The sequence below is a fragment of the Anthonomus grandis genome, chromosome 10, assembly GCF_022605725.1.
Source record: "Anthonomus grandis grandis chromosome 10, icAntGran1.3, whole genome shotgun sequence".
Lineage (NCBI taxonomy): Eukaryota > Metazoa > Arthropoda > Insecta > Coleoptera > Curculionidae > Anthonomus > Anthonomus grandis.
In genome coordinates, this window is record NC_065555.1 from 23,724,773 (window position 1) to 23,752,195 (window position 27,423).

Here is a 27,423-nt window from a genome sequence, read left to right on the forward strand (position 1 = left end):
CTTAAGTTTAATAATTTTAAGTAATGCCTAGGCATAATTTGTTTACTAATTTGGAGATGCGTGATATGCTTTGTGTTTACGCGCAAGTAAATTTTAATGGACATCATGCAAGACGCAGGTATCAGGAAATATTTCCAGATAGACAACAACCAAACCATAGTTAGAAAGACTAGGAGAAACTGGTTTATTTCGCCCAAAAAATATTTCCCAAGAACAGGAAGGAGAAATTTTAGTTCTCGTAGCAAAAAATCCCGGGTTAAGTACTAGGCGAATAGTGGTAGCTACGGGTGTAAGCAAATCATGTGTTGGTAAAATAGGGTGACCGACGGGAACTTGACGTTTTTGGGATGGCTAGTACTCTGCTGCCGGTAAGAGGAGTAGAGAGCCGAGTTACTAACCATTAAGGCCGATTTACACGATGCCAGTAACTGGCGCCAGTCTCACTAGCACGCCAGCGCTGGTATCGTATAGACACTATTCTGTGCCAGTCCAGTGCTGGCCGACTGCACTGGCGAGAATAGAGGGTTCGCCTATTTTTCATGCCAGTCGATTTCTCCTCCATGCTCCGCAACACCCGCGCCAGTGCTTAGGCAGCGTCTAAACACATTGCCGCCAGTCAGTAGCATACTTAGGAAGGCAGTCTTGAAAGTTGAATTATTTAGTTTATTTTTTATAATTATTTCTGGGTGTTTTTAAAAAAATGGCCCGTAAGTTTAGTGCAGAAAAAACTTAAAGCTTGTTCAACTGTATAGAGAGCATGAATGCCTATGGAATATTCGATGCTAGGAATATAAAAACAAACAAAACCGAACATCGGCTCTTCAACAAATTCGGACCGAATTTGGTATAGAAGGTATTACGATTGAGGACATAAAAAATAAGATAAAAAGTATTAGAAATACTTACTATTTAGAAGTCGATAAAATCGAGAAATCTACTAGATCTGGCGCTGGAGGAAATGTCTATATACCGAGAGTAACATGGTTTGAGGAATTAAATTCCTTTATCAAAAATGTGGCAGTAAAACGAAGAACAACGGTAAGAAAAATAATATGTATATTTATAAGTTTAGTTTAACATTATTTACTATTTTTATAATACTATATGTGACCAAATTGCCACGAAACACTACCGTCGTTCATAAAAAAAATCTTATATTTATCTCTTTTTTCTCTAGCAATATTTGCTGAATGATTACTTCCTTGATTCGAGATACTTTTTAAGGGAGTTATTTCATGCCTCCATAAGCCTGGTATAATATTTCCATCTTGATCTTCCCTATCTATACAAGTTGGAGTGATATAGGATTTTGATTTTTTTCTTAGCCAGTTATGTAGTGCACAAGTTGCAAAAATGATTGCATCTACCCTATTCAAGTTAGTCGGTATTGCCTTTTCAAAAATACGAAACCTACTGACTAAAATCCCAAAAGCGTTTTCGACTATACGTCTGGCACGTGATAGCCTGTAATTAAATATTTTTTCTTCTGTACTGAGGTTAACGCCTGGATATGACTTTAATAAATATGTCTTAAGCGGAAATGCTGCATCTCCAACAATAACTCCATCTTCAGGTAACAGGCCATTTTCTAGTTGCTCGTGAATTGAACAGTTTTTAAAAACACCACCATCAGATGCATTGCCACTTGCGCCAACGTTTATGTATGAAAAACAGTAGTTGTGATCAACAATAGCTAACAATATGCTGCTTGTTTTTTTATACTTAAAAAATTCACTTTGTATTAAAGAAAATTCCATTTTGTATTAAAGCCCGCCTCAATGGTTTTCCATTCCTCTTCTGTATTTGGCATCTAAAAAATGAAATAACATGATTACATATTTTTTCTTTTTGTAACCTATTGAAATTACAGTTTTGTTAATATATTTTGTTCTTTTATTTGCAGGATAACATAGAAAATGTCGAAGAAAACCCTATCAACGACATGGAACGTTCAGTTTCACCAAGCTCGAAAAATAGGTGTCAGGTTGCTCTGGCAGTAACATCACCCGCGGAGAATGAATCAAGCGCAGAAAAACGGCCACTTACTACAGCATCCCTAAAATGTAAGCGCAGCAAACTCTCACAAATGTCTTCATTAATTGACGATTTAAAAAATAGATAGATAAAAATATGGAAGAAACAGAACATGACGTATTTGGAAAGAGTGTATCAGCTCTATCAGAAATTATCCGAAGAACAAGCAATCATTGCTCAAGAAAAAATACAGAGCATATTAACTCAATGCAGACTTGCTGATATAAAAGCCAAGAAACCTAATTCCACATATTTTAATATTCAGCAACCGATGCAATCAAACATGCCCTCTCAAGCGTATACCAGCGTCCAATATCAGCAGTCGAGCTACCAGCCAGCATTATACTGTCCGCCACCAGAAATCAGTCCAACAGGCACTACAACTTCTTCTTCGGCTTCTCACTACAACGATGATTTTTCCCCAATTTCATATCACAATGATAGCCTGGACGAAAGCACACAAGCCAGTGATATAATAGGGACTGCTTTGAGAAATATGTAATGTAAATTATTCCAAATATACTTTACCCTTATAAATTGTTTTAATGCTCTAAAAATTGCCCGACACACTTCTGGTATTAACTGTGATATAGCAGATTTGGAAACACGATAAAAGTGACTTATGCTTCGGTAAGACATTCCTGTAGCTAAATATGTCAACGTTATTTCTAACTTTATTTTTGCGGGTAGTGCATCTCTCATTATGGTGTCTGGACGCTGAATAAGTTCTATGAGATGTTTTATGAGAGAAAGTAACTCGTCAAAATTTTCGGCTGTAAGTCGTAACGCCAATCTGTACTCAGAGGGATCTTCTAATCTAAGCTGTTTTAACAACAAAGCCGAACCTCCTGTTATTGATCTCTCACTGATCCATTTTCTCACCCATAGTCGCTTCTTTTTTTTTTAATTCTTCATCTAACATATTACTCAATTCATCTTTTACTAACATAATCACGGTTCTTATTGTTCTTTTTTTGAAAAGTTCAATTTTTCTCGAATTCATTTTTAAAAACAACACAGTACAAATTCACAACTGACTTGAACTTACTGACATCGTGTAAACAACTTTAGGTACAACACTTGGCCAGTAAAAAACTGGCTTGCCAGTGAGCCTGTGAGACTGGCGCCAGTTACTGGCATCGTGTAAATCGGCCTTTAAACTCGCCATTCGATGCCGTTTCAGTAACTATGGAGCGGTGGACGGTTGAACATCGAATGTTTGCGTATAACGCATTTGTGCAGAATAGCGGATCTATTATTACCGTGCAGCGACTTTTTCGTGTGCGTTTCAATCGTGAGCGTCGTGGAACCGTTCCAAGCCGCAACACGATTCTCAGTTGAGTTCATAATCTACGGACAAAAGGATCTATTGTGAAAAAGATGCCACCAGGTCCGACTAAGACAGCAAGAACACCAGACATTGAACGTGTGAGAGCCGCTCTGAATAGTAGCCCTGGGCGCTCTGCACGTAAACACGCGCGCAAACTCAGAATAAGCCGTGAATCTCTACAATTTTACAGAAAGACTTTAAATTTCACCCTTACAAGATGTGTGTTGCTCAGAAACTTGAGAACAGATTATGCGCAGTGGCAGGAGTTTGCTTTTCGAATGCAAATGCTTTTGGAAGGCAATGAGAATGAGCGAAATGTAAGAACATTATTATGAGTGACGAGGCGCATTTTGATTTGGATGGGGATGTTAATAGGCAGAATTTACGGTACTGGGCCTCTGAGAATCCCCGTATCGTGCACGAAAAGCGTCTACATTTAGAGCGTGTAACGGTTTGGTGCGCCACTACTCCATTTGGCATCATTGGGACTTATTTTTTACTTAGGACATATTATTTACTTAGGACGAGAATGGTTCAACTGTTACAGTGAATGCCGAACATTACTCCCACATACTGAACACTTTCTTACGTCCCAAACTGCGCAGGCTACAACTGGATTTGGAAAATATTTTTTTCCAACAGGATGGTGCCACCGCACACACTGCTCGTGTTTCCATGCAAGTGCTTTGAAGCATATTCCCAGAAAGTTTAATTACCCGTTTTGGCAACATCTCGTGGCCTCCGAGGTCACCTGACTTGAGCACTTTGACTTGAGTGACTTTTTTCTGTGGGGGGTATCTCAAATTACGTGTATATTCTCATAGACCCTGCACATTGGCAGAACTGAAAAAGGCAATCAGGGAAGAAGTGGCTAAAATTGATGGTGAACTAATGACTCGTGTCATGGCCGATTTTTGGCGAAAGCTGGAAAACTGCATTCAGGAGGATGAACACCACTTACCTGACGTAATTTTTCACAAGTGATATTTATCTTCAAATGGCCTGTCATGACAAACAATTTTGTGTATTAAAATAAAATATTCCGGGCAAAATAACTGTGTACTGTTCATTTCAAAAACGTCAGGTTCCCGTCGGTCACTCTATACTTCAGAAACAAGGCCTCCAACCATTTCACTTTACACCAGTTTAGTGTTGGATCCCACCAGATTTTCCAGCCAGAATGCAGATTTGTCGTCAGTTTAAAAATATGCAAAACGCAGATTCAATGATTATTAGCAGAGTGTTATTCACAGTCGAGGCTACATTTACTAGACGCGGCGTATTTAACTTTAGAAATGGTCATATGTAGGATACTGAAAACCCCATTCAGTTGTCAGTCGTCATTTCCACCATGAATTTAAATTTATTGGTGTGGTATGATTGGAAACCATATAATAGGCTCCCATGAACTACCACGAGACTCGTACTGAAATTTTTTACGAAATGACTTGGAGGTCTTTAAGAAGATATACTATGAAATGTTAGACAGAACATGTATTTTATGCAAGATTGGGCGCCAGATTGGCATTTTTCTTGACAGGTACGCAATTACCTTGACGAACAATATCCCGAACGTTCGATTGGCAGTGCAGGACCTTTGCTTTGACCTGCGCGTAGTCCAGACTTAAACCCCATGGACTTCTGTATTTGGGGATCTTTAAATAAATTCTTTATGATAGTCATATAAATAATCTAAATAAACCAAATGTAAAAATTGTAAATTCTGTAAATATGTTAAAAAATAATGGGGATCTTCTTTTTAAAATACGGCAGCCATTTGTTAAACGTTTTTCAAAATGCATTGAGGTTAATGGAGGGTATTTTAAATAGTTTTTATAGTAGCCTTATTTGTTAGTTTCTTTATTTATTATTGTTTTTGGTATATCTGTTTGAATCATTTAATTTGGTTATGATATAAGAATTAACAAAAAAGTCGTAATATTTTTTTTATTTAGTAACTATTCTAATTTTACATAAATATCAATAATCTTAGGTATTAATTATATTTTATTTAGAATTGCATTGCTAGAAATTTAGTAAATTTAAATCACTGACATATTATAAACACCTAAAAGTGCGATTATTTCGAAAATGGTTGCTCCTAGCGACTTTAATAAGGGATATATTTTTTATGTAATATTCAAAAAGGAAATTGTTTTGTTACTTTTTTAACCAATAGAGCTGCAAAAAATTAGGGGATTTAAAAATTTTAAAAAGTAAGAATCAACGCAACGGGCGTCCTCTACCGAAAACACGAAAACTGTACACGAAATTGTATTTTTCTTTTTAAAAGACTCGTATGTTCTAAACTTCATGTCAGTCATTTGGTTCAGGACCTATGAGAAAAACGATAAATCAAATACTATTAAAGTTATTATAAGGCAAGTTGACCTCAATCACATTATTTTGAGGTAAGGAATCTCCTGTTGTTCTATGTCCCATTACTTTCGGGACACCCTGCATAACGAAAACCAAAGATTTTATTTAAATAAACAAAATATTCTAGGGACAATACTTTAATTTACTAAATATTTCAACATAATAGTTATTTCTAAACTAATAAAATTTAATAGTGGGTAGAGTACCTCTGATTGGCAATAACCTCGCGACGTCGGCTTGGCATGGATTCCAAAAGTTTCATAATGGTTCCTTTTCCAATAGAAATTTCAATTCCAGGTTTCTTGAAAAACTATTATTAGATAATTTTTATTGCTGATCTGATGTTGTCTTATATGCCGGTCTAGTTCCTCCCAGAGATTTTCGATAGAGTTAAGATCGGTAAGTTAAGTCCATATAATAACCATAATCTGTTTTGCTAAAAACCATTCTTGTATTACCTTTATGTTTAGGGTCGTTAATCCTGCAAATATATTCAGATCGATGGTAAATTATCCTCAGCAAATGGTAGCATTACGTTCTGTAGAATATCAAAATATACAAATCGATCCATAATAGCCTCAATAACATGTAATGGTTCTATACCGTACCCAGAAAAGCAACCTACGGCAACGCATGCTCTACAGTAGGCTTTGTATACTTTGGATCAAATCTTTTGCCTTCTGGGCGATGTACCCATGATATTCCGTCAGACCCAAATAAATTAAATTAAGTTTGTCGTTGGTTGTCCATGCAAATATTTTTTTTCGAAAAGTCTTCTGGTTCTTCCTGCTGCTGAGCGGTTTTTTAGCGGCTCTTCTACGAAATAATCCTGCTTTCCTTAGACGTCTCTGTATGTGGTCTTAGATCTAAAATTAACACCACGCAATTCACCTAAAATTTCATTTGCCGATTTGTGAGAATCAGACTGGTCAATTTTTTTATGATAATTTCAATTTTTTTGGTTGTTTTTCTCGGGCAGCCAACTTTTTTTAATGTTTTTTAAAGTATTTCGTGTTTTGAAATTATAAATTGTCTTGCTTACAACAGATCTTCCGACAAATATCTTCCGCGAGGCATATTAACTAAAAAACTATTAGCAGATCTCACGTAAAGCGACAAAAATACTAAATTTGATTAATTCTTATGTGAATTTCTCTATCTATGTCCAACCTAAAATATTTGGATTTATACTATAAATAAACATTTGACAAAAGGATTGTGGAAAGTGATGAAAAAAACGTTGTTGTTAAGAGGGACAATATTTTTAGGAAATGATAATTTAAATACTGAAGGTTTTTACAAAATAAGGAATTTTATCAACTTTCTCTACTTTTGTCCGATAGTGTATGTAAATTCAATACTTTATAGAACTAGCAAAATTCTAATATCTGATGGAAATGTAGGAGCCAGATTTTCACTAAAATCTAGCAATACTGTCTTAGCAGTTAAAGTGGGATTTATGTGAAATATTAAATCCGGAACGACATATTTCTGGGAATCTCATTACGAGTATTTAAGCGATGCAAACCTGAATTAGAACAATGAATAAAGATCTGATTTCAAAATGCCATTTAAGATTCTCATATTTATTATGTTTTGTTTATTATGTTTGTTAATTATGTATATTTTTGTAACTTAGATACTGTTTGTTCCGCAAGGACATCTTTCTTTGCGCTTTTTTTTTTGTACTTTAACGAATAATTTCTTAATTTTGTTTCGCTAAACGAAAGCCCTTTAGTTCAATTTAATCGTATGTTCCGACACAACTAATTTAAATTGAACTTCATAATAATTAATTTATTGAGCGCGCTAAAAGGTACTCAGATTTATTACCATTGGCCGCCTGGTATATGCCCAGCGCGAGACGCCACTAAAAAGCACCCGATTCCGAAAAAACACCCGTCACCATTCGGCTATCTCCGACTGTCCCATTCGGATATTTAAATATTATGTGAATGGCGGGCAACCAACAAAAGAGCAATGTTTGCTGCTAGAAGCAGCGGTTTCTCGTAATAAGAATTATTGATTCTTTAAATAAATTAAATATAAATAAAGGATGCAAACAAGAAAATTGAATTACTAATTTTATCCATATAAGTATCAAAAAAATGCAGTTTGGTTGAATGATCCAATGGAATGGAAATTGAATTTTTTTTTTTTGAATAAATATTTAAAAAAATTTCTTTGGGCGGACATGGATTAATTTGATTTTGGATATTATTTAAAATTACTATAGTTTATTTTTGAGAAAGTGTTATTTGAAAAATTTATTTCTCTACTACCTTATAAGAAAATTTTTAATTTTATTTCCCTGCCTAATTGAATTTTTTTGTTTGACTATATCTTGCTTATTATTTTTTACCTTAAATCGTGCTTATTAATAAGAATGAAAGTAGAAAAAATTATTAGAATACTGTAGGAGCAATGTCATTTCCTCACTGTGGATACTTTTGCTGGATCAAACTTCATCCACGTAAGGAAATTATGCACTTTGCTCCCTTTTGTTATACAAATAACTATTATTTTTTTAAGTTCTCTATATGTGGACATATCAAAAGGAAAAGCCCAACCTAAACAATAGGGTATTATATATTTAGAAAAAACTAAATAAATGGAAAACAAAATTTATAAAATATTGTAGTATTGTACTTTAATTTTAATCTTAAATATATAAATGTTATTAATATTTTTGAACTAAGTACCTATTTTTTTAAATAACTTTTATACCTAGGTAAAGAGGTAATTTTGGTAAGTGAAAACACAATGGATTTAATTAGTTATACTGTTATACAGGGTGAGTTTTTTAAAGTGTTACAATGCGATATGTCAAAAACGGCTGCAAATTTTTTTTTGACATTTTGGTGACATTTCAAGTATACCGGGAGGCACTTTTTGTGATATTTTTGACATTTGTTCCTTCACCCCCCTAAGAGGAGGGGAGGGTCACTTCCTTATTTTAAATGGAATGACATGTTTTTTATTCTTAAAGACGAATATACATAAAATATGAAGTCTGTTTACAAAAAATTTTTAAAATTGCTCTGCTGGTTACGGAATTATGATCAAAAATGTTTTGATTAAATTTAAAAATAATTCGAATATTTTACCATAATAACAGCCGGTTGCCATGGAAATCCTACTGTTTATTTTACTAGTATGGATGGAAATGAAAATCCTAGTAACAGTAGGATTTCCATGGCAACATAACAAGCAGTGTCACATAAAAATTTTAAGGTGTTATTAACAAGTAAATTGTGTTTAAAAAGAAAAAAATGGAAGCGAATTTCAGTGTAGAAGTAGATATGTTGTTAATTTTGGGGGAGTGCAGAAAAAATTATAGGGAGGCTGCAGTTGTGTGGACCGAGAGGTTTCCGGATATTCCAAAATCTCATATGGCCTTTAAGAGACTGGAGACCAGAAATCGTATGACTGGTAGTCTAAAAAGTAAACGACGAAATCGGATTAAAACGCAAACAGATGAAAATAAGGCAGTTGCTGTATTAGGAGCAGTAGCTATTGATCCTCAAATCAGTACCAGGCGGCTTGCTTTAGATGCTGGAATTAGTCAATCATCAATTATAACAATTCTGCACCGGTACAAGTTTCATCCTTACCACATTACACTTCATCAAGAGCTTTACGGACATGATTTTGAGAATCGCATTAATTTTTGCACTTGGATTTCAACAAAAATGCGTGAAAATAACAATTTTTTGAGAAACGTTATTTTTTCTGATGAGGTTTCTTTTAATAATTGCGGGCAGGTAAGATTTAACTTATTTAAATTAGAACATATTCAAGCTTTGGTTGTTTGTTTTTCTAAAAGGTAAACAGGCACAACATGCATTACTGGGCAGCAAATAATCCTCACTGGATGAGAACTGTACCAAATCAGCATTCCTGGTCTGTGAACGTATGGTGTGGTATTTTCGAGGATAGAGTTATTGGTCCGCATTTTTTCCGCAAGTTCATTTAAATGGACAGGTCTACACAGATTTTTTAAGAAATCAGTTACCTCGTCTACTAAACCAAAATTTAAATCCTAACGTATGGTTTCAGCAGGACGGAGCTCCACCCCATTATGCCATACAGGCCCGTACTTATTTAAATGAGATTTTTGAAAACAGGTGGATTGGTCGAGGTGGTCCTGTCAACTGGCCTGCTCGTTCGCCAGATTTGACCTCCCTTGACTTTTTTTTATGGGGATTTATAAAAGACAAAGTAATGGCTAGTGCACCTACAACTCCAGAGGACATGAAGAACAGGATTCGTTTTGCTTGTTCATTAGTGACACCAGCAATGTTACAGCGGTTACGAAACTCATGTCAAGAAAGGATAAGAAAGTGTTTGGAAGTCGAAGGCGGTCACTTCGAACAGCTCCTTAGGCATAATACATAGATGATAAATAGTTAAAAAGTAGGAAATAATTTGTTTTTATTGTAGTAGAATATTCGAATTATTTTTAAATTTAATCAAAACATTTTTGATCATAATTCCGTAACCAGCAAAGCAATTTTAAAAATTTTTTGTAAACAGACTTCATATTTTATGTAGATTCGTCTTTAAAAATAAAAAACACGTCATTCCATTTAAAATAAGGAAGTGACCCTCCCCCCCTCTTAGGGGGGTGAAGGGACAAATGTCAAAAATATCACAAAAAGTATACTTGATATACCCGGTATACTTGAAATGTCACCAAAATGTCAAAAAAAAAATTGCAGCCGTTTTTGACATATCGCATTGTAACACTTTAAAAATCTCACCCTGTATAAATGTACCATATATTAAAAGTTTTATTTTATAAATGCTGCAAAGATAAGTATATGACTGAGTTGAAAAGAAACTTAATTATTTTATGCTAAAATATTAATTTATAATTTGCAGTTTCGATTAATACTCATAAGAAGAAACTGCAAGAAACTTATGAGGTAATATTTTTTCAAATATTTGCCTAAAACTTACATAAAAAATTAAAATCAACATATACATATATACTTAAAACTATAAAAATATACCTACTATTATATAAAAAAATATAGTTAAAATAGAAAAAATATACAATTTATTATTTTTATTTACTGCTCCTTCTTCTTTGATGGAAAGTAAACTTGTTTGTCCATTTTTCGTTTACCTGTATTTGTCTTATTTACCTGTTCCATCATTGATGTCAGTTGTCTCATGCACCTAGACATTTACAGGTATATGTTAATACATCTTATATAATTTTATAAAAAGATAACTTACTTGTCATAAGTTTCATCATTTAAAGATCATAAAAAGTTTGATACTCTCTCAATTTCAATTTCTCTTGTTGATTGCTTGTTCAATCCTCATACTGCTACTTGTTGATTTTCAGTCATCTTCTCATTAACAAACGTTTCAATTTCTACACTATGGCTAGCTTCAATATTATTGGAAGAACATTCCCCAAGGAGTTCACCTAAAACAGAATCGCTTCCCTTCCTTTGCTCACACACCATAAAGACAATACAAAAATAAGGCTTACAGCCATGCTTCTGGTGATCATCCAGGCCCGTTATGTGGATACCCTAAAGGACTATATAATGTTACCTGCACCATAAATCTTGACATTTAAACGAGAAGGACATACACCATTCATTTTAATGGAACCACTACATTTTATTGTTCTCTTACTACATTTGCTTTGAAATCCTAGAAACAGCTACACATTAAGTACATGTTTAGCAATCTTTCACTAAATAGTACAATGAATATGTACAGTATGTAATAAATACTTTGCTTGAATTGAAATTGCTACAAATTTACCTCTAAAATTGCTTCGATTGCAACAATATACTTTTTCAATCTTGTCTTCAATTTTCCTTGTGCGAACAAGTGCATAGTTTGTGCTTATTTTATGCTCTCTTAACTATTGCTCAAATCTTTCTTCGCTGGAAAAATGGAAAGTTGAGGACTCTATTTTGATATCATGACTTACCTGTAAATGAGCTTAAAGTTTTTGATAAGTCTCACAAGAATACTTAGTCTCTTTGCATAAGGGACAAGAAATGTGTGACTTTGGGTTATCTGGGAGCTGCTGCTTATGAATAACCTTAATATGTTTGTTCTTAGCTGAAATGGGAGAAAACATTTTTCTGCATAAGTGGCACATATTTTTGTTGATAGTTTGGTCCTGATTCTGATGGTTTTGAGTAGGGCCGTCCATCTTTACAGCTAAAATCGCTGAATTGGAATTAATACAGCTTTTCAAGTATTATTTTAAAACACTATAAGCAACAATATGGTCAATATTTCACAAAGAAACACAGGAAAGTTAAATATAATCGCAATAATCAATCAAATTAGTTGGAGCTTTTTTACGAAAGTAAACATTAAACAACCAACAAACGCAAAAAAAGCGGGAACATTCGTGTCGTTATTCTTGTCATTCACGTCAAACGACCAAATTTTTCTCCGAACATACACGATCACCGGCGGGAATCGGGTGCTTTTTAGTGGCGTCTCCCAGCGCGCAAGTAAAGTACTAAGTAGCGCAACTCAGATATTTTTGGGCAACAGACAGAGAGTCGCCGGTCGTTTGTTGAGCCATATTTACAGCCATTAAAATCACACGATCGAACTACAACCTAAAATCTATAAATGTAACAAAATTGTGGAATTCAGGAGTGCTACTGTGGATGTTGGCGGCAAGTAAAGAGGTACCTCTAAAAGCGACGGGAAGGAGATCAAGCCTTATATTTTCATATCTCTGGGTATTCTCGCTTTTTTATTATTATCTTCTTTTTTGGGTGTTGCGAAATAAAATGGTCCACTATCGAAGAAATTAACTTAGAACTCAAAATTATTATTATTTTTAATCTATTTTCGTTAGTTCGTAGTTAATAGGCGACGTTTCGAATAACCAATTTGTGTTTTTTTTTCTGTTATTGAGACAGCCAGATAGTTTAAAATAAAAGACAATGTTAATTCATGCCAGAGAACCAAAAAATTCATGCCAAGAAAGATTTACTGTGAATCTTGATATTCGGTTTTGTAGGTTTTTTAAATTTATTTGATTAAGTGTAACAACTCAATATTCAAAACAATAAAATTTGTAGCACCATATATCCATTCATCACATTTAGGGATTATTCGATTGTTCCTAAAAAAGACATTATTTATATAATTTGAGTTGCTCAAATTATATAAATAATTTGGGCAACTGGTGGCCCACGGAAAATCATTTGTATATACAGAACCCAAGAACCCGGCCAATTGGTGGTTACGCAGACTAGAGCTTGACAAATATTAAATGAGCTGCGGGGCGTAGGTGAAACGGGAGGTAACTCCGCTCGTTCCGCGTGTGTTCAGTGTCGTGCGATATGATTTTAAACGAACAAAATAATAGATGTAAATTACTTTTGCTTTATAGATTTTTCATACAAATTGATGTTAATAAATTATTACATGCATAATTTAACAAAGCGTATATTTTATACAAGGTGTTTGGAAGGTCGATGCAAAGTCTTAAAGATGTGATGTGAGCAGGTCATTTGGAGTCTTTAAAACAAATAAACCTAAGTGCAAAGTCTTACTGTGTTCGAGATATTTGAGATTTTCGATTGTTATTTTTGATCATATACAGGGTGTTTGCAAGGTCGATGCATTGTCCTGGAGATATAATATGCGAGGTCATTTAGAGTTTTTTAACGCGAAAATACCTTAGTAAAAAGTCTTACGGTTTTCGAGTGTTTTTATTTAATTAATTATTTATGATCAAATACTTCATATGCAAGTCTCAAATATCTCGAAAACAATAAGACTTTGTACTAAGGTATTTTTGGTTTAAAAGACTCTAAATGAGCTGCCCTATCACCTCTCCAAGAGTTTGCATCGACCTTCCAAACACCCGAAATCTAAAAAATCTAAAAAAAGCCGAAGCTATTTACGAGTTACAAGCCTATCCTTTAAATAATTCATAAAGTAATGATTTTCTTACAGTTTCGTTATTTGTGGGATACAGTTTTTAAAAATAGAGACAAATTTAAAATAATGTTAGATCAAAAAGAAAGATATTTTACTAATTATAATATTTAAATATTTTATTTAAAAAAATGTATTAACGCAGAATTAAGTGAAATTAAACTTTAATTTGACCCTAAAAATATATATATCTAATATACAAAATATGCTGTTTTTATCATTCAGTTTCACTGTCACTACCATCAGTATCATTATCAGTTTCAAGGTCGCTATCACTTATTTCATCAGCATTGTCTTAAGCTATTACTAATGGTTCAATTTCCTCCATCATATAGTCTGTCTGCCAATATTTCTCCTCGATGTGGATAACGTGTTGGCAACATTTTTCCCAATCCGAACGGGTGACAGAATTTATCGCATCATCCAATACTTCCCTTAATTTAATGAGGCTCAGGTCTCCAGAGGTATTTCGACATCGCATATGGCGCTTAACTTGAGCCCAAGCCAGTTCAATTGGCTTAAGCTCACACATATATGGTGGTGTCCTTAACGGCGTATGCCCATGTTGCCGTATTATATTATCAATGACATATTTTTTTTTGGTCATGAGGAGGCTTATGAATTTGTACCAAATCATAAAGCTCATATTTTCTTGCCGACGGATCATGAGTTATTCCTAAAAAAAACAATTTTTGTACAAAATAAAATAAAATTATGACTGCCGAACTAGTTTTATACTACTCTGCATGAGTTAAATAATTAAGAAATAACCGAACCTCTTTCTCTTAAACAATTTTTGGTAATTTTTCAGAAAAGCGAGTAAAAATAAAGTCTGAATTAATTTCTATACGTAAAACTTCAACCGAAAATTAAAATATCTTAGAAGCAATATTTAGAAATGCGCATGCGTATGCAATACATCATTATAATATGTATTTTGTACAGTATGCAATAGGTAACTAAAGATATTTACCTTTTTTAGATAACCAATCAATCATATGCTGCTTAAGCGAAGATTTCGTAGGGGTCTTGTCTTTGTGCACCGAGTGATATGGGGCATTATCTAAAACGATTATGCTGTTTGCAGGTGTATTAGGTAGCAGCGTTTCTGTAAGCCATTTGGTAAAATTAGTTTGGTTCATTTGGCCATGATAATCACCAGAGGTTTGTCCCGCTTTAAATACTAAAGAAGCATTTTCCAAAAATCCATTGTTTGATCCCGCATGTACAGGGTGGCCAAATAAGAATGCGAGGTACTGTATCTGGGAAACTATTCATCGGAGAAGCTTGCGATAAAAAAATTTATTACTAAAATGGCTAAGAGAATGACCTGGAAAATATTTTCAAGTTTCTAAAATGGCCGCTAGGGGGCGTAACTGCAATCTTGAATCTAGAAAACTGATGTTTCTGTAAATTTTGCTGAGTTAACCTAACAAAAAAATAGCTGATTAATAAAGTAGAGACTAATCCAAACCTTTTTTATTTGAATAGTTTTGCTGTATCTCTAAAAATAAAGTGGTGGGGGGTGTTCAAAAGTTGGCTTAAAACACACTCTGTATACTAAAAACGCCTTAGCCGATTTTATCAAACTTGGGCTAGTTAAAAAGAGCTATTATTAAGCTACGAATATGATTATATTTCATGTTTTTTTTTTAGTTTTACATCTTGCCGCTAGAGGGCTTTTTTCGGCTTTCTGACACAAATGACTAATTTTCTCAAAAAACTTAAATGCAATGGTATAATTTTTTTTTAATACAAAGAAATAGCTTAATGACGCCTAAATATGCTTGCGAAAACCGCATCTTAATATCTTCATCCTAACCTAAAATTTAGGCCAAAGAAAATTTTATATGGAAATCCCTTAATATTTATAAAAACTACAGAATAATTTATTTCGAATTTCTTTTATAATGTAAGTTGTGGCGCTATAAAGGACCGATTTTAAAAAGAAAGGGTTTTAATGCCCCCGTAAATGCTCGAAATGCTGACCATCACGCTCTATGCATTGCTGAAGCCTCTCATGGGTAGATAGAACTGCAGCTTCAATTTTGGCTCTCGGTATGGTATGTATTGCATTACGAATGCGGTTTTTCATATCTTTTCTAGTCGTAGGCTGAGTCTGAAATACAATGTCCTTTAATCGCCCCCATAAATAGAAATCAAGCTTCTACGATGAATAGTTTCCCAGATACAGTACCTCGCATTCTTATTTGGCCACCCTGTACATAAGACGCCCTGTAAATAAATGTATAAAATAAACATATTTTAGCATCACAAAGTTATTTTTTCATCATTATTAAAGTTATGTTCACCAACTTACCAGTTGAACTAATGTTACTCGGAACTCCAAATATATAAGAACTTTGCCAACATTTTCCTACGGTCAGATCATTCTCCACCCACGTTTCATCCATATAAATAATATTGTGGTTCTCTTGGCGATATTTCCTAATAGCATGGATATATTTGTACCTCCAATGCAAAATGTGGGGTTTTTTCATTAATATTTTCCTTTCATTTTGACATTTTCGCCAAAAAAATCCATTAGCCTTTAAAATTTTTCGAAGTGTTTCTGTAGAGAAAGGAAAATGGGCACCATCGGCATTTAGTTGATTTTTAATTTTTTTTAAAGTTGGGACTTGTTTTAGCTCTACATAAAATTTTTGTACTATTCTGCTAATCACACCAACGTCTACTTCAAAATTCGTGAGAACAGATGAGCGGATGCGGTGGTTACCGGAAGATAGTAACATTCTATTGGGATTATTTATATTACGCTGTTCATCTTCTTTTCTAATTCTTTTTATCGAACTTTCACTAACCCCAGTGTACATGGAAGCTCGGCTTAATTTCCGTTTTAACGGTAATTTAAAACAATTTATAGAAGCCTCTTCATCGCAAACTCTATAGACATTTGCGATTACTTCTATTGCCTGACCATTCAAATGCTTTCCTTTTAAATGATTATTCATTTTAATCTTTAAATGAAAAATCTTAAAATTTTTTAGCACACAACGAGGATAACAACGAATATAACATCAACAATAAAACATTAACATCAACAAAAAACAAGAAAAATAACAAACATGATAACCATAAAAAAAAAACAAATTATTTAACACGCGCTATCTAAACCAACTTCTGCTTAAAAAGAGTGCCGCCGCTGTTCACCGTCTAACGATGTGATGACGCGCCCCAACTGTGGCCGTTGCCATTGGAAACCTCCGTCCAAAATGTCCGCTTGCTCACAAATCAACCAATCACAAAAATGCGAGAGTGGCCAGACCACGCGCGTTACATTGTTGCAGACGGATCTGAAACACTTCGGCCTGAGGTAAGGGGAATGCAATAGTGGAGACAACATGGCCGACTTCATTCATAAAATGGACAGTGGCGTGTGGTATTATGTGAAGCTATTTAAATTCGATTTAAGGAAAATAATTTTAAAATTTATCAAAATAAATTTTCCTAATTAATTATTCATTTGTATGTTTTATGGTTTTAGAAATAAGTTCTTTTTTTTTGGTATACAGGCTGTCCCATAATCAACGTCACAGGCATAACTTTTACATTTTTAACTTTTTATTAATAACTTTTTTATTTTTAACTATAAAAATTAAACAAAAAATTTAATAGCTATAGGACCACTACCCAAAATTACTTAAAAAAACTACCCCCAACAAATACATCCCCCAAAAATGAATTTGTCGGAGGTAGTTTTTTTAAGTAATTTTGAGTAGTGATCCTATAGCTATTAAAAATATATTAAAAAAAAAATATACCTAAAAATAAAAAAGTTATAGCCTGTGACCTTGATTGGGGAACACCCTGTATACAGGGTCGCATGCAAATATCTCTGTTGCTAAGCCGAATTTTGAAAACAAAGTTTAAACAAAAGTTGCTAAGGTCACAGGGGGCCGCGTCACTGCAAAAGTACGTGTATTTTGAAGGTCATTAAAAAAAACAAAACAAAAGTCAAACGTCGACTAAAATGAGCCACCTGGTATAGATTATAAAAAACGAACAGCATAAGCGTTTTGGCAATGATAAAAGTTCGGTTAAACTAAGAACGGGAATTTTTATGTTTTTTTATGCGAAATTTTCACTCTTTTTGGAATTTGGATGGAACTTACCTAATTTTTCGTTTACTGTTATTTATATTAATGTTTTTTTTAAGTCTCACACACTTCACTTAAACATGTTTTTATTTTCACTGGTGAAATAAGCGAACCTTCTTTACCTTCAGCCTCGTATTCACTATCGTCTTCACTACTACTGCCATTAGTGTCACTGTCCTCATTTCCTATTGTGATGACAAGGGGATCGATTTCTTCCACGATTTGGTCAGTTTCCCAAAATTTTTCCTCCACAGTTCTGACATGCTGGCAAAATTTCTGCCAATCATTTTTGGAAATCGAGGATATAGCATCCTCAGTAACCTCCTTTAAGGTTGTAATATAATTTTTTTGGTCACCAGGTGGTTTGTGGCGTAAAACCAAATCGAAAAGATCAAATTTTCTGGCACTTGCATCGTGTAACATATAGTATATGTAATACATAATAATATACAGGATAAACCTTATTTCACCCCATTTTTTTCAGCCATTTTCTTAAAAAAAAATCGATATTAGACTGCAAGGGACAAATTTATTTGGTATTTTTAACCCCTTAACTTTAACCCCACGCAGGGGTTACTATTAACTCCAAAATCTTAAATGGTAAGGGTATCACTCGACACCCCTTCCTATTTAAGATTTTGGGGTTGATAGTCATCCCCGCATGGAGGGTTAGAGGTTAGAGGTTAAGGGATTGAAAATACCAAATAAATTTGTTCGCCTGAAGTCAAAAAACGATCATCAAAAATTTTTTTTAAACGAAAATATCTGAAGAAACTGGGGTGGAAAGTTTTCATTAGCTCACCGTGTATGTACATATTATGTAGGTACATTTATATATTTAAAATTTAAAATTTATCAGTTCAAAAGGCTTAATTAAGTTGTTATAATTACCTTTCTTAGTTAACCAGGCGATTATATCTCTTTTTAAAGAGGATTTTGTTGGGGTTTTTTTCCTCCTGCACCGAATGATAAGGAGCATTGTCTAACACTATTACCGAATTGGCAGGTATATTTGGGAGAAGTTTTTCCTTGAGCCATCTAGTAAAATTTTCCCTATTCATTTGGCCATGGTAATCACCTTCCGGCTTTAAATTTTAAACAGGCATTGTCCACAAAACCCTTTTCGGAACCTGCATGAACAATTATTAGCCGACCTAAAATATCATTTAAAATATATATATTTCTCAAATTTAACGGGTCCTTGCCCGTGAAAAAATATATGACTGTAACTTATACACACTGTTTTGTATTGTATGCTTACCCGTTGAACTAATATTTTTTAAAACACCAGTAACCGTATCGCTCTGCCAACATTTCTTGAACGTCAAATCGTTATCCACCCAAGTTTCGTCCAAGTAAATAATGTTTCGGCCTTCTTCACGATATTTTCGTATTTCGCGAAGATATTTGTATCTCCAGGAAAGATATTAGGCCTCTCCATTAAGATTTTCCTCTTATTTTGACACTTACGCCAAAAAAAGCCATTTGACTTTAATAAAAGCCGAAGCGTTTCCCTGGAATAAGAAAAATTTGCCTCTTCTTTAAATTTTCTTAACAACTTTCTAGTTGTCGGAACCACTTTATATTCCAGGTAAAGTCTGGAGATACAATGCCTAACTATTTGAAAATGAAAACTGTCATCTTTTTCGACGACAGTTTTCCGTGGCCGTTTTTTCCCTGGACTGGCTAACATTTCATCAGAGTTATTTTGTAGCCTTTCTTCATCTTCCTTGTGAATTTTTTTCACAGATGATACGGAAACTCCGGTATAAAGGGAAACGCGATCAAGCTTACGCTTAAGAGGCAATTTCATCGAATTAATTGCAGCTTCTTCATCGCAAATCCTAATAACAACATTTTGAATGCATAGTTGGTATACAAAAAGCAATAAAATATAATATAAACTACTATTTTTTTTTAAGAGGCACAATGTATTTCACTTTTTTTTAAATAAATTATTATAACTTACCTGTAAACGTTTGCTATCACTTTCCTCGTTTGCTATGAAGGACCTTACCCTCAGTGAATTTATTCATTATAATAAATGTTATTATTCGTATATATGTAGACAATAATAAAACAAACTAAAAAATTAAATATTAGAATAATAATTAAAATAAAGGGAATCCAAAAATCAACGATAAAACCTACGCCACTGTCCACCCTTCAATAGTAATCAATGTTTTGAAACGGCAGCAATGATTGATTGTACAGGTGACAAAGACGCTGTCCAATGAACTGTCGAAATAATTCATAACAAAAACACGTGTGGCGAGGGAAACCAATCACAAGCGTTCAGGTTCATAATGGCTGACCCCTATTATACAAGAAGTAGAGGAGTAGAAGTAGGAATGTAAAGGTGGAACGTAATGTTGCCAGATTTACTAAACATGATCGATTTTTTGGACAAACAATTATCTGTACCATATTTAATGGTAAAACAATTGCGTATTAAAGCCAAAATGGAATAACTATTTAGATTATAATTCTTAACATTTTACCCTCTATATCTTGTGATTGTAAAAAATCTTATACAGGGTGTCCATTTATAAACTGGCACATTTTAACTGCTTATAAGTCGAGAACGAAAAATGACAACAATGTGCGGTTTTCACAGAACTTCATCAATATTTTTAAAATTTCTTTTGACAGTGTTGCCAATTTTCAAAATTTACCTGAAATAGGAGGAAAAAAAATGATGATTTTCAAAGGTCGATTTCTCAAAAATTTTAAGTGTAACACCCTGTACTTTTTAATTTCACGTTAAAGCCTGTTAAATCCCCTTTTCGAAAATGTATAAATTGTCTTAAATTCATTATTTTTTTTATAATTAAGTTTAAACCCTACAAAATTCAAACTTTCCAAAAAATAGAAAATCGCGCCCTCGAAAAAAGATATTTAATGTGCAAAACACTACTAGATCTTTTTAGAAATGAGCCGGATACCAATTTAATAATGTCTGATGAGGCAACATTTCACATTAGTGGTCGAGTAAATAAGCATAACTGCCGAATTTGGGGAAATGAAAATCCCTGAGTGTATAACAAATTTGAAAGAGATTCTCCTAAGCTGAACGTTTGGTGTGCAGTATCGAAATTTAAAATTTATGGGCCATTTTTTTTCAAGAAGCAACAGTGAATGGAAACAATTACACCGATATGTTGGAAACATTTTTTTATCCTCAACTTCAGCAGGATGGAATTTTAGACACGGTCTACTTCCAGCAAGACGGTGCACCACCACACTTTCCCAGGGTCGCAAGGGATTCGTTAGATATTACTTTTGGAAACAGATGGATAGGGCGAGCAGGTCCAATCGAGTGGGCACCTTAGTCTCCCAATATAACCATTCCAGATTCTTGTATATGGGGATATGTAAAAGACGTTGCTACAATCCAACCCTAAGAAATTTGGATGAACTGCGTAACAACATAGTAAACGTTTTTAACCAAATTACACCGCGAATGCTACAAAACGCCTTCGGCAACTTATTTCTCCGTCTACATTTGTGTTCCGAGCAAAATCGGGGTCATATTCAGCAGCTAATTTATTAGTTATAAATTAAAATTAATTTCTTCAATTGTTTGTTGTTAAAATTGTTATAAATAGTTTTAATTTAATACATAGAATAAATACTTTTTATAGACATGGCAATAGTGCAAATTATTTAATTATGATCATGCTAAAGCGATACATAGGCAATTATCAGAAAATGTTCATCAATCGACAATCACCGAATATGTATTCTAGGAAAATTTTCAAAAAGGTGTCATTTACTAAAATTAGCTCTGTAAAAAAAATAATGAATTTAAGACAATTTATACATTTTCGGAAAGGGGATTTAACAGGCTTTAATGTGAAATTAAAAAGTACAGGGTGTTACATTTAAAATTTTTGAGAAATCGGCCTTTGAAAATCATCAATTTTTTTCCTCCTATTTCAGGTAAATTTTGAAACTTGGCAACACTGTCAAAAAAAACTTTTAAAATATTGATGAAGTTCTGTGAAAACCGTACATTATTGTCATTTTTCGTTCTCGACTTATAAGCAGTTAAAATGTGTCAGTTTATAGATGGACACCCTGTTTTGAGGTTAAACATGTCAACGTCGAATATTTTGGCCCACATTCTTGCCGCTGTTTCAGATCGACTTGCTAGACTATAACATTCCTTGGATCTGAATTTTAACATGTTGCCAATAGTATTGATTTTTAACTATTTTTTTGAATTTATCACATTTCATAATATGAAAAATGATAAATATTATGAAGTGATTCATATTATGAAATGTGATAAATTCAAAAAAATATTATATACATTATATTATAATGGTTTTACATTATTTAAATTGCAGAATATATTTTTGTTGTCGTTTTGATTTAATATTTCAGAGTTAAAGATTTTAAGGATTGTAAGTGTAATGGAATGACATGTAATTGTATTATTCATTTTAACTTCTTGAATCTTCCAGAATCGAAGATTTCCATATTCAAAAAAAAATATGACAACGTTGCTAAAATAATAGCTGCACCTTATAAATTCCTTTTATAGGCCAGCTTAAAATTGTTCAATATTAGTCGCGGATCGAAAGTCCATACCCAATTCTCGATCCTCTAAGTCTTATCTCCTAGCATGTTTTAAGGGAATAGGAGTCAAGCTCGATGAAAAGTGCTTAAAAATTATTTTATACTATTTAACTTACTTTTTTAAAAATAAAAATATTCTTTAAAAAAATATATAAGAAAATTTAATTGGAAAATAATGGCTCTATACTGAGGCCCCATTCGAAAATATGACGAATGAAGGAAAGAGGCAACAGTAAAAGTAACAATGCTTATTTTTTCTTCAGCTCTCATGTTAACACATTTCTCTGCTATACATTTTTTTTCTGTCTCATTAAAGATCAAAGCTGTTAAAAAAAAAAAACAACAATCTTTTACATCCATCGTATTAGATTAACAACATACATTACAATGCAGGGTGAGTCATTATTATTGCACGAAAATTTAAGGGCATATTCCTTGGGTCAAAATATTGAAAAAGCTTCCTATAAAACTAGGTCCGAAAATACTGCCCTTTGGAGATACAGGGCGTAGAAATTTCAATTTCACCTTTAATTTTTCTAAATAATTTGAAAGTAAACAAGTAAAACTTTATTATGAAATTAGGTATAGGAGAGGTTTTCTAAGGTGCGAAATTTAAATATTTTTATAGTTTTGATGTCACTACTAAAGGGTGCCACGTATTACATTTTGAGTTTTTAAATACGGAAAACAGCCATTTTATTTATACTGTCACAGTCGTACAAAAATGTCTGCTGTATTTCGAATTGTTACGCAACTTGCCACTATCCTATTTCTTAACTTTTCAATTTTCAATCGGAGTAGTATAAACTAATTATTTTAGGTAACCCTAAGGGAAAAGTCTAATGAGTTTAAGTCGGGAGATCGCGGTGGTCACGGTTGTGACGTGCGTTGGAGCACCATCGTGACTTCTTCGAATAATGCAGTTCTTCTTCCAGAAAATGTCGATAAGCACCTTAAGTTTATCGTTCTGGAAAAGAAAATGGACTGGTCAAATTATCTCCAATAATTCTCATCCATACATTAACCGAAAATGTTGCTGGATTTTTAATAATTCCGTGCGGATTTTTGTATGCCCATGTGTAATTATTGTGAAAATTCATAATTGCGTTTTTTGAGAAATTTGTTTTATCCGTGAATAGTATTCTTAATATGAACTGAGGATTTTCTGCTATTTTTTATTGTAGCCAACGACAAAATGCGAGTCTTTGAGGAAAATCACTTGGTAAAAGTATGTACTTGCACTCGCTGTAAATGGTACGGATATAACAGTTCCCACTTCACTATTCTGAAGACTGTCGACTGACTAATATTTAGTATTGTAGCAATCTTTGTTGTACATCTTGTAGGGTCCTCCTTAATTTGGTTTACCTCTGCCTCTTCCTTTTCTTCAGTTGCAACTGTACGAGATCGTTCAATGTTAGCGGCCGATTTCTTGAAACTCCGATTTTCACCGAGTCATTGATGGAGGCAAATAAGCATTTGTCTTTGTGGCATAGTACGAATCGGGAATCTTTCTTTCTAAATACGCCTTGCTTCGTAGGCATTGTCGATCGCAATACCATACCATACAAAATGCATATCACACATTTCTCTGTTACTTTAATTTATTTGAAATGAAAATTTTAAAAACAATCTGAAATGAAAATTTTAAAAAATCTTAAAAAACAAAATATAAAAAAGTCACTATAAACTTCAATACAGGTATGGGTCACCTACTAGCATTTAACAATTTAATATTTTATTTACTGGAAACGATTACAAAAATACAACAATATCAATAACAAAAACTTAAAGTGCATTTAAATTTTGACCTTTCGATCGACCTCAAAACAATCGACTTTTTTTCTTTCTTGCATTCTTTATGATGTACGATCGATGCATAGATATGATTTTCTTTGACAACATAAAATAAGTGAAAGTTTTCCATATTTTTTTGAACACTTGCCGCACTTTATTATTTTCGGAATTTTATAAGCATTTGCGGACATAGGTTTATAGAAAGTTTTTTAAATGTTTTGACCCAAGAACAAAAGCTTTTAAATTTTCGTGCAATATTAATAACTCGCCCTGTATATAGACATAAATAGTGATATGAAAATGTAAATACGTTAATTATTTGCACAGTTTTTGTACTGTTACTGTGTACTCCTTATTTTATAGTTTAAGTTTGTTAGTTAAGTTTGCTTAAGGTTCTACTGACGTTTAGTTTAATAGTTTTACCTATATCTAGTTTTTAGTAGTTCATTTTGGTTCATTTTGGTTCTATCTGGATCTTAATTTACGTTATTTTATCGTAAATTCTGGTAATGTAATTTTTTCAGATTTTGTATATCTGCTTGCATTGACTGTCAATCTTCTGAAATTAATGGTCTCCATCGGCAAAAACAACCTAAAAATGGCCTTTAAAAGGGACCGCGTTTCGTGACATTTTAATCAGTTTTGTTGTTTACTTTGGAAAGAAATGCCAGTTAACGCGAGTTAGGTGGAAGTTTTAATATTGTCAATGAAAAGAGTGTGTTCCTGATATAAAAGTGTTAAAGTCAGAAAACAGAAAGAAGAATAATAGGAACGAGACAATAAACCGGAAGATTTATTTAAAAAAATTAAAGCCGACCTGACAAAGAAAATGAAGATTATTATTAAGACCATAAAAGATGACCTGAAAAATAAAAATGAAAAGGAAGGCAGAAAATAAAACAAGAATATAAAGACCATGAAAGAAGAGTTACTGACTTTAAAGAATGACCTTGAAAAAAAGCAAGATGAATAGGGCAAAAAACCAAAAGTCCGAGATTTACAACTTGGAGAAGTTGGAGACCTAGAGATAAAACAGAAACAACTGATAAAGCAATAGTTGAGGAAGAATTGGGGCAAGTATAAAAAAAGATACAAGAACTCGAAATAAATCCCTATCCTGGAATACAAACAATGATGAAAGTGAAGTTACCAAATTTCGACAGTAAAGAAGCATGAAGTACCGACTTCAATCAAATCGAGGCCATTACTAGCGAAATTCCGTTTGAAAACGAGAAAAAGCAATTAAGCTTAAGCTTTGCCTGAGGGGAGAAGCTACAAAAATACTAAAAATAGCATGTCCTAAGGATCAGCCTAATTTTGACGTACTGGTGCATGAGATTCGTCGAAGCCCAATAAGTCTACAATAAGTATACCAGGCCCAATTAAAATCAAGGATACAGCAATCTGTTGAAGATGATGAAATCTCAGCCTTTCAATAAATTAGAAGGCACACCCAGATAAAACAAATCAGAATCCCGGAGACCTCCTAGAAAAGCTTTAGGAGCTACATTTTGGGGTAGAAAACCTAGAGACCATTCCGATGTGAAAATTGTCAAGCCTTTGACAGACCCAAGGAACCAGAAAAACTCCCACTAGTCAAATTGATGGAGCGGAAGCTGGTTGGTTGCTATATAAGAATAATAGACCGGCTGCCACATCCTTGGTAGTACGGGTAAAAAATATGCAGCTGTGAATGTGAGATGGTGGTAGATGATACTATATCTAGCAGACTGTGACAAAGCGTTTCAGGGGCTAAAAAGAATACTGTGCACATCTCTAATTTTAAGGTGTGCGATTTCTAGAAGGACTTTTATTTTGAATACCGATACAAGCAATGCTAGAATTGGAACCGTTCTTTTACAAGTACATGAAGATGGCGAGCAAATGATAGCTTATTTCAGTTAAGCGCTTTCAAAGCCAAAAAGAAACTATTTTACGACAAGGCCAAAGCTATTAACAACAATAAAAGCTGTCGAACATTTCCATACATAATTCTTAGGACTGACCATGCTTCTCTAAAACGGTTGTTTCAGTTCAAAAACAACGACGAAGAAATATCAAGGTGGCTTTAACAACTACAAGAATATCACTATACATTAGAACATAGGAAAAGCGAACATCACCAAAATGCCGAGGCTTTATCCAGACGACGTTGTATCGAAACATCCAGACATGTCAAGATTGTCTTAAAAAAGAATTAAAACAACAGCCAGAGATAATTGCTTTTCAGTCCTGACGAGTAGAACGCAGCTAGTATAGTCCCGAATCACTGGGCTTAATGAAGTTTGTTGGTTACATAAGACGGATTGCTTAAAAGATTCTAAAAGAGCGTAGGTGGAAAAGAAAATACATTCTGATAGTCCTTCATTGAAATGATTCGCGAAGTTCTTGAAGCTCTCCATGCAATGATGATGGCGGGGGAAACTCTGGAATTAGTAAGATCTTCACAAAAGTGAGAGAAAGGTTTTACTGGCTGTTTACGGTAGTAAGTGGCCTAAGGTTTATCTCAATTTAAACCAAGAAGCAACCACTGAAGTGCTACTAACCAGCTGAAGTACTGTTCCAGAAATGGATATTCCGATTTGGTGTCTCTAGACAGATATATTTAGGAACACACCAAGATACAGTACAAGGAGGAACTTTAAGGAAGTCACAAGTATTCTAACAAGAATGCCAGTTGTTTGGAATCAATAAGACTCGCACAACCCTCCCACATCCTGAGTCTGATGGTCTGGTTAAAAATAATAAATTCTACTTACCTTTAGTTTAATATTTTCACCTAGAGTGTCTAGATTTTAGTAATTTATTTTATTTGAGGCCACTATTTGATACCCAATTTGGAATATTCAGATAATTTCATGGTAAATTTAAATCTATACATTTTCTAGATTTTGTATAATTGCTTGCTTTTACGGGTCCGTTAAAGTTAAAGGGACGTCTAAAAAACCATTTTTTTTTGAAAATTTTTACATAGAATGTTGAGTTTGAACACCTTTATCGGGATTGGAATGAGGGATTTTATCAACGAACATGCTTTAACATGGAATCATTCAGTCCAGTTCCACTATTGGGTCTTTTCCGTTGACGACGGTGATATCGGTAAGATTTGCCTTCTCAGCGGAATTGCTCTGGTTACTTATGGCTTCCAATGTCGTACCTAACAGATAAGAACATGATAAATTATTAAATTTATGGTTGCTGGTTAGAAAAATGATTTTTGTATAGGGTGCTTAAATA

The 27,423-nt window shown here is 33.6% G+C and overlaps 3 long non-coding RNA genes across 3 annotated transcripts; 1 reads left to right on the top strand and 2 right to left on the bottom strand.

The window, feature by feature from the left end:
- On the top strand, positions 1-2,497 carry LOC126741342 (uncharacterized). The gene is made up of 3 exons (XR_007662171.1): positions 1-1,038; positions 1,904-2,063; positions 2,119-2,497. It is a non-coding gene; the product is annotated as an uncharacterized LOC126741342 (long non-coding RNA).
- LOC126741343 (uncharacterized) lies at positions 1,040-27,063 on the bottom strand. The gene is made up of 3 exons (XR_007662172.1): positions 26,946-27,063; positions 24,610-24,778; positions 1,040-1,810 (listed from the first exon to the last, which is right to left on the bottom strand). It is a non-coding gene; the product is annotated as an uncharacterized LOC126741343 (long non-coding RNA).
- On the bottom strand, positions 10,829-13,006 carry LOC126741340 (uncharacterized). The gene is made up of 3 exons (XR_007662169.1): positions 11,184-13,006; positions 10,988-11,129; positions 10,829-10,927 (listed from the first exon to the last, which is right to left on the bottom strand). It is a non-coding gene; the product is annotated as an uncharacterized LOC126741340 (long non-coding RNA).
- Positions 27,064-27,423: the final 360 nt, after the last annotated feature.